This window comes from Aythya marila (genome assembly GCF_965140915.1).
Source record: "Aythya marila genome assembly, chromosome: 2".
Classification (NCBI taxonomy): domain Eukaryota; kingdom Metazoa; phylum Chordata; class Aves; order Anseriformes; family Anatidae; genus Aythya; species Aythya marila.
Genome location: NC_139043.1, coordinates 145,232,276 through 145,241,369, shown reverse-complemented (window position 1 = coordinate 145,241,369; position 9,094 = coordinate 145,232,276).

Below are 9,094 nucleotides of genomic sequence, written 5' to 3'. Positions count from 1 at the left end.
AAACAAGACCAAAAAGCAGATGGTTATTTTTCCAGTTCATTTTCACTGTCAGGTAGGGTGTTCGAGCAGTTGCATGTGTCTTTCTGTGCTTATGCTGTATCAGGACTGTAGTTAGAGGGTTGCATCCCCAGTCTTTGGAACATGGGACAGCCTGCCAGCCTTAAGCAAGGCAGTGAGAAAGCTGTTCAAATGCCCTTAATCTTCTTGGAAGTGCTCAATTCTACTTATTTTAGTAGACTAAGTCCTTTAAAGGCGATACTTGGTCTCTTTAGAATGAGTGGGTAGGTGAGTCCATAGTCCCTTTAGGTGACAGAGGTTTGGCCATGCTTTTTTCCTGTTTTCCTGTCACTGTAACACCTCCAACCTTCTAGGAGCTCACAGGGACTGGAGCAGAAGCAAGCCCTGGAATGGGCTGTCCAGGGGGCTGGTGGAGTCCCCATCCCTGGAGGTATCTGAGATGCTTGGATGTGGCACTAAGGGACATGGTTCGGGGATGGGACTCGGTAGGTCAGGTTGATGACTCAACTTGATGACCTTGAAGGCTTCTTCTAACCTAGATGATTCAGTGATTCTATGGAAGCAGCCTGAAGCATGAAGGAAGCCCTGCCTTGGTCAAAGATAACATGGCACCTGCTTAGTTCTAGTGAAACAATTACTCAGGGAGCTCCTTGGAGTGCCCTCACCACCTGCCTTAAAGCCCAAAGCCCAGTAAAGAAGTAGAGATGGGGCAAAAGCATTCTGAAAAAAACTACTTGCACAACAAAATTTAGGGTTATGACTCTTATTTGCCCCAATTTTCATTAGCCATCACTTCCTGCTTCTCTTTTTTCTAAGGGATATGGGCTGAGCTCCAGAGAACCCTTTAGAGGGTTGCTTTATTTTTGACAAAACCTGAGCTGATCCTTTTGTTAAATTGCAAAACTAGAAGAGAGCTGTTTTCTAAAAGGCTCTATAAATAACTCACATAGGTTCAAAGGCCTTTCCAAAGCTGGAAGGACATCAGCTCACCCCTCGCATTTCTTGATGCGTACTATATTGTGCTTTTTAGTAGAAAGTAAACAAAACAAACTAATGTCATTTTAATATGTTTTTCTTGGATCACTTTGGTCCTGGTCAGAACAGGCCTTGAACTTGTAGCAGAGAAGGGGAGGAACCAAACACAACTTGTGCAGCCGAGGTGGCACGTCCAGCCCCTCACACCAAGAGCTGCTGGCTGCTCTTTATGCCTCCATCGGAGTTTCCAGCTCGACTGTGTTTTGTCACAGCGGTCTCTGTTGTTTGTTGCTGAAATTACAAAATGCAACTGTTGAAAATGGGTGGCTAAACAGGAAGGACACCCACCCCCAGCTCTACAAAACAAATAAACAGCCCTCTGCGTTTTGCATTTATAGATGGACAAATGCAATCAGCTCAGGAAATGTGATTTCCTCCCCTTTGAGGCACACCATGAATTTTGACTTATTTTAAAAGAGCTTTGGCCGTCGAGTTAAAAATGTCAGTAAGAGTAGGCTCATTCATCAAGTACATCAAAAACTATGACTCTGTGGGTAAGTTTTTGTCGGGGTGGTGCATGTGCCGAGCTGCTTGTGGCTGCCTTGAACCCTGCGTGCTCCCCACTGTTCTGAGCTCTGGGTCATGGAGCAGCTGCTTGTTTTCTCTTTGCCTCTTCTCCTGAGGCAAATCTCACTCTTTTGAGAGGGTTTTGGACCATGTTACACTTCAGACATCTTCTTTCTGCCTCCTGCTCTGATACTACAGCCCAGGTGGTGCGAGATGCCTCTGAGGAGGCCACACGTCCAAGGGGAGATTTTCCTTGGCCAACGCTCAGCCCAAGTTTGTTGAGAATCCCATTGACAAGTGAGTGAGTGTTTAAATATTGTGGTGCACTGGCACCTTGGCCCTTGCCTTGCCAAGACAAAGGGCTTTGGGTACTGCAGTAACTGCAGCTTTTGTCCTTGGGGCTTGGCACGCACGCCTGTGGGGCCTTTTGCCCGTGGATGACCATGTGTAATTTGGTTTCCCACCAGAACCTGAACATGGTTTTCAACACAGGCTATCTCTCAACTTACTTTCTTCCAGTCTTTTTATAGCTCTCTCGCCTAAGTGGAATTTATTTATATTTTTTTTTTGGATGTGGCTGGAGGTGTAAATCCAGATGGCTGTAACTCCTGAAGGGGCATCAAGCTGTCTGTGCCGCTGCACCTCAGCACTTGCATTGTCTGTGTGTAAAGCAAACACCACCATGAGCCTTTTTAAACCTCAGAAACTGAAGTCATTTTATTTGTTGGTGTGTTTTTTTTTGTTTGTTTGTTTTTTGTTTTCCTTGCTTATAACCAATTAAATGGTTCTTGTTTAAAATAGCTGGCTCATGGCAGTAGGTAGAAACCTACAATCTTTCCCTTACTACACCCTTTTATATTTAAACCTGCTATTTTTAACCCAATGGTGGGACTCAGGGTTAATGCTTGTTAGATCTGTGTCTAGACAGTTGTGAAAAACAGGAAACGAATTACATTAGGGTATGAAAGGAGAATTTAACCTTTTCTCTCCTAGCTAATATGGGACTGGGTGAAGTATTTTATATTGTGAAAGTTTAAGGAAGTAGAAGATGAAGGAAAAATAATAAAATAAAGTAAAAAAAAAACAACACTGGGTTTCCACAAGGCCCCGTGAGAATTATTTCACAGAAAATAACGAGCCAGACTCTGCCCCCAGCTACACCCAGGCAGTAATTCTTTTCCTGTGCTCTCTGGGGAAAAGCTGTGTTTTATTATTCCCTGCTTCTTGTGAACATTTGAAGGAAAAGAGGCCGGGTAACCGGTTTCACACACACACACACAGAGTAGAGCTGAAGGTAGCACGGCCTCTGCGTGCTCAGTGCTAGGCCTCACAGTCTGTAACACACCTGGGCACCTTAAACCCCTTCTCCTCAGGCTAGAGCCTCAAGGTTTTTTAGTATTTGTGAATTCAGTTCGTCTTTATTTGAGAAAGAAACCCTGAAAATGCAAATTTCCCTTGCTTGCGCCTTCAGGAAAGCCCAAGGCCTTGAAGGCCCCAGCGGGCAGCAGGGCAGTGCCTCTGCTACAGTACAGGATGGGACCCCATTTATCTCATGCTCCTCATCCCCCTCGTTTGAAATGTTCTGCCTGAGCCAAATGTCCCTGTGCATGCTGTCAGCCTGCCAGAAACCCCTGTCCCTGAGGCACAGCGGCGAGGCCTTGCCCTGCCACCGGCCTGCCCTGCCCGACTGGTGGCAGCAGGGTTAGCGCCATTCCTGTCCTTCATTTTACTGTGATCCTCTTCTTATTTTGAAGGCAGATGTGGCTGAAGTGTGCAAATCCCTGAAGCAGTACTGTAGCTAATTTTATGGCTTCTTTAGCCATAAAACAAAAACAACAACAAAACCCAACACCAAACAAGCAACTCCCACGATGGAACAGTCTAAAGAAAGGATGTTAAGCAACACAGTATTAGCCTGTGCTTTTGTCAGTGTTTCCACTGCCAGGTTGTCTTCCTAAAGGAACCAAGCTTTGGCATGGAAAAAAAAATAAAAATAAAATCTTGAAACGTTTCCAAAGGGCTATGTGATGGGGTGACAATGGGAGTTAAAATGACTAACAGCGCTGCAAATTTTGGCCCAAAATCCCGTAAATGTTGCCAGGCAGCAGCAGCCAAGGTGTGAGCATTTCTCAGGAGGCGCCAACTGCCCATGGGAGCGATAAGGGCACATGCACACACATTACGTGCAAATAATTAATAGAAGAGGTCTTTTAGATGCTGGGCGCTGCAGCATGAGTAATGGAGGTCAGTAATTTCTTGTCAGCAGCAGCTTTTCTTGAAGGAAAGGTTTTAAGACATGGCTCATCCTGTGGTGGGGAAGAAATCTTTCTGCATTAATCATGAACTTGTCTTTTTCACGAGTGTATTCTGCTGGAGGTAAGCACACCCTGCCTGACTGTCTAAAGCAACCAGAAACAGCATTTGATTTCCAGAGGAGGTGGAAATCTGAATAGAAAAGGACACAGGTGTTCTGAGGGCCTTCATTTTAGTCCCTCTCCATGAGCACGTGTAACCCTTGAAGTTTCTCGGAGCAGGACACTGGTGGAGGAAGGCTGTCCCAGCCATTTCTCCCAGCTGCCATGCCAAGCAGTGCAGAGGCCATGGAGAAAGCCCTAAATGAGGGATTAAGCATCTAATTCCTCCCAGTAAAACACCACTGGTTCATATGGCAGGTAGGGCACTGTAACCCCCTCCAGGTCCCCTCTTCCCACCCTGCTGCTGGGACCAACATGGGGGGAAAACGGTGCTGCTACCCCTGGTCTACAGCCAGGCTGGAGGTACTTGGCCTTCCTCTTCTCTTCTTCCTCTGCACCTCAGGACCAAGCTGCTCGAGCTCCGTTTACTGCGTAGCAGCTCCCTGGAACAAGGCGTTTGAAAACATCTTCTGGCTAGACACATACCTTAGCATATTAGAAGGTATTTTTAGTACCTCTGGCAGAACAGATCAAACTCAGCTTTCAGCTCTGCTAATAGAACCCTGTGGACTTTGCTGGCATCGCCTCGTATTCGTACCGAGGTAGCAGCTGAGCAAAGTTTACTAAATAGTTGTGTTTACTTCACACGAGACAAAAAAAAAAAAAAAAAAAAAAAAAAAAGGCAGAGAAAAACACCAGAGGGGTTCCTGACGTACAGCAGGCTGGAGTTTTTGTGCTAGGAGCGTGGCTCGGGCTGGTAGATGCTCCGTTTGCTGAAGAAACAGCAGCACACAGCAAGGGCAAAACACGCCGAACGTTGCCGCCCGAGTTTGTGATGACTTTGTTTTTGCACGGGGATAAATATAACCACGACCATTTCATCCAGCAAAGCACTCTGTGATGAGTACATGAGTACAGTATAAATAGCCTTACTGATTACAGGAGCTATAAACACGGGCTGGAAACCCTTGTTCCCCCCTGCAAGTCGGAAGCCATGGCAGCGGAGGGAGGTTTTACAGCTAAATCGTTAAAAGCCGTGGCAGAGTGGTTTTTCTGGAGGGCTCCGAGCGTGAAGCTGGTGCTCTGCCACCCGACCAGCCATGCCAAGGCGGTGGGAAGCGTGCCACCACAATTACACACTCGGAAGAGGGGAAGGCCGAGCTAACTACCATATTCTTAGCGTGTAGGCTGGTTAAAAAAAAAAAAAAAAAGTAACATATAATGATTCCTGCCTTATTGCAGTGTTTGGCTTCCAGATATAGCCCTGCATGGGAAGGCAGGTATGACGTTGGAGGGAGCCAAATGAGCATTTCCTGCTTTTAAGTCATGTAATGTCAGGAATCTGGCCCGCTGGAAACACCCTGCTCATCACACCCAGCAATGCCACCTCCCTCAGGCCTGGCGAGCACCGGTCCACAGCTCAGGTCCTTTGCATGCTGATTTTCAGCAGCACGAACCCGAGCTCTGTGTGCCTCCCGCATGGGAAGCGGCTTAGCTCCCCCAGAAACTCAGGGACTTGCCAGAGGCCTTAGATAAGTAGGCAAGATTTGTTTTAGCCGCCCTCAGCATCCAAGGTATTTCCTACTGTAAGAATAAGGAAACATTGAGGACGCTTCAGCTGCCATCTTTGTTTATCTTAGGTCAAAGCAGGGAGATTTTCCAGAACCGCTGCTGCAGCTGCGCTTCGAGAGGCTGCCCTTCCAGTGAGTGCTTCTCTGCTGACACCATGATGACAAAAAAGCCTCGCTCAGATCTTCGCCGAGCTCCAGGGGCAAGGGCGCAGGCAGCTGCTGAGCAAAGCTGCGCGGATGCCTCCAGACACTCACTCCCCGGGCATGCCTCATTCACCTTGACCTCGGCTGGGCCAGGAGGGAGAAGAAAATCACCGGCGCTCGCTCCCTCCAATTTCTGAGCAGGAAATTACCTCAGGCGGACGTGGAGATGGGTTTCACGTTGAGATTCCCCGGGCCTGTGAATCCTAAGTGCCCTAAGAGGGCAACCCCTCAAAAGGTGGAGCCAGCTGGGGTTTTCACACCTCCTGCCTGCTCCTTGCCGTGTCCTTCAACCCACCACCCGCGTTTGCTGGAAAGGCAAGGGGAAAAGGAGAAAACAACCTCACGGCACTGTAAAATGGGGAAATTCGGCCCAATTCATCCTAACAAGGGAAAAGCAGACCCTAGAGCTGACCGTTTTCACAGCAGATGGTTTCACAGCATGTGTGAGGTCCTGGCTGGATGACGCCGAGCGGGCGAGCAGGGAAGGGCCCCACAGGCCAAAATGTTCCGACCCGGGCTCTGATCCTGGAATCTGATTCATACGAGTGCAGCCTGGTGCCTCCCAGCCGCTCTACTTAATGGTGCAGATCGGATTGCAGCCTCCCGGGTGCCTAAATTTAGCCCCCCAAATCCATATATTGATTAGTTTGACATCCTCAAGTGCCACGCACCCATTTCGGTAGGAATTACGAACGCTGGTCCCATCCAGAGGCTTAGTTTGAAGGCCTTGGCACGCTCCTCGATGCCCTCAGGGGCCCAGGCTGACAAGGGCAACACGAAACCCGGTGCCCCAACCCCGTGAGACACAGATCACCTCTGCACCGCTGTGGGATGATTTGTTTTGAGCTGTAACAGCTCCTGGCACGCCGTGCTGGAGGGGAGCTGGCCGCACGCTTGCTGCGTGCCGACTGCTCTCTCTGCTGGCCAACTGAAAAATGTTATTTCCACGAGACGGGCCTGCAGAAATGCACCGACCGAGAAAATGCGTGTCAGAAAAATAGAGCTTTTTTTTTTTCCCCTAAAGTCCCAAACAGGCATATAAAAGAGGTTGAATTGAATAAATGGTATTCTTAATGAAAAAGAAGCAGTGGAGGAGAAAGAGGCAGGACAGACATGGGTCTTCTGTCCCATCCCAGCTCACTGCATCCATAGTTTGGTGGAAGTGAGAGGACCGACCCGTGGGACAGGGTGCCCCCAGTGTGCATGTAAGGCCATCAGGGCCTTGCCCTAACATTTTCAGTAGCGAACGTTGTAGTGTTGGGTTACTGGAGAATTTGCAGTGACCACCAGCACACACAAGCCAGGAGAGAGTGGGACTGTGAGGAACTTTTTTCTGTTTGTTCAATGCCTAACTCAAGGGTGACCGAGTCCAAAAAGCCACCACACAGGGACTCTCAGCACATAAATACTGTAATAGGAATGGACTACAGAAAGTCAGGACTTCTCTGTGGGAAAGGATAAAGAGTGATTAAAGAGAAAAAGGAACATTTCTTCATGCTGATTTTTAACTTCTACATTCTGAATAATGGTTTAACTGTGAAGGTCTTCTATTCAGACTAATAACGGGAAGAAGTTTGCCCAAAACTTTGAAGAGCAAAAGTTTTGATTCCAGGAATGCTCCTGCTTCCTCATTGCCTGTCATTCCCTTTTAAGTGTGAAATTTTCCAGTTGCAATGCAATGAGCTGACTGTGGTTCCATAGGTAAAGATGCATTTAGGATACCAGGTTTTCAATATTGTCTTGAAGTGGATAAGAAGAAACACATTTTTGCCTCAGTGATATTTTTTTTTTCCTCTCCTTTGCATGCAATGAAAGCTTCCTGTTGTCCGCTCAACACAGGCATCTTCTTCACGGTAGCTTTTTAAATACAGTGCTAACAACACAGCTCTTTGTTCCCTTCTGTACATCTACTGAAACACAGAAGATTAGGTGCCAGGCGTAGGTCAGTCTTGGAAAAAGCTGCCACCCCTAACACACTGACGGAAACGTCAGCATTGAGTTGCACCTGGCTCACGATTTGCCAGTGTTTGCCTAGAAAGCTCCATGGTTTATATGGCACAGATAGATCCTGCAACAATTGAGAAAAGTTAGACTTGGAGTACTGTGTCCAGCAGTTCTGGGCTCCCCAGTACAAAAAAGACAGGGGTCTCCTGGAAAGAGTCCAGCGGAGGGCAACAAAGACGATAATGGGGCCTGGAGCATCTCCCCTGTGAGGAAGGGCTGAGAGACCTGGGGCTGTTCAGCCTGGAGAAAAGACTGAGAGGGGATCTCCTCAGTGTGTATAAATATCTGAGGTGTGGTGGACAGAGGGATTTGGCCAACCTCTTTTCAGTGGTTTGTGGGGACAGGACAAGGGGCAATGGCCACAAAATGGAGCCCAGGAAGCTCCGCACCAACATGCGGAAGATCTTCTTCGTGGTGAGGGTGATGGAGCAGTGGGACAGGCTGCCCAGGGAGGTTGTGGAGTCTCCTTCTCTGGAGATATTCAAGGCCCGTCTGGATGCCTACCTTGTTGCCTTCAGGGGGCAGTGGCGACCTGGTTCAGGAACAGCACGGCGACCAACCCCAGGCCGCTCAGTCCATCGGCTCACAGACACCAATGTGGTGGATGGCAAATGGCGTTTATTGTTGAGTCACATGGCATTATATACCCGAGGCCCATAGTGTCACTTCCGCTTGCTTACATTACAGACCACACGCTACTGTCCGTCAAGGGATGGGCTCCACCTTTCCGTACAGCACGACATCTTCCGGCCGCCAGACCCTAACTACCCACACTACCTGGGCAACCTGCTCTATGGAACCTGCTTTGGCAGGGGGGTTGGACCCGATGATCTCTGGAGGTCCCTTCCAACCCCTACAGTTCTAACAAAAAGGACTGGTTCATATTCATTCTGGTGCCTCAGTGGTGGAAGACGCTTATTGGACTGGCCTAGAAACCTGAAGTAATGTGCTCAGGAGTGCTAGCTAGCATCCCCAAAACTCAGCCTGGGGCTACATCAGGCTGGTGGCTGGTCACCAGCGGGGTCCCCAGGGCTCCGTTTTAGGGCCAGTTCTTTTCAATGCTTTTATAAACAATCTGGATGTAGGACTAGAAGGTGTCTTGAGCAAATTTGCTGATGACACTCAACTTGAAGTTGTTGACTGTTGAGGGTGGAAAGGCCTTGCAGAGAGATCTGGACAGATGGGAGAGCTGGGCAATCACCAACCGCATGAAGTTTTACAAGAGCAAGTGCCGGGTCCTGCACCTGGGACGGGGCAACCCTGGTTATATGTACAGACTGGGCGATGAGACGCTGGAGAGCAGCCCTGCAGAGACAGATCTAGGGGCGTTGTGGTTGACAG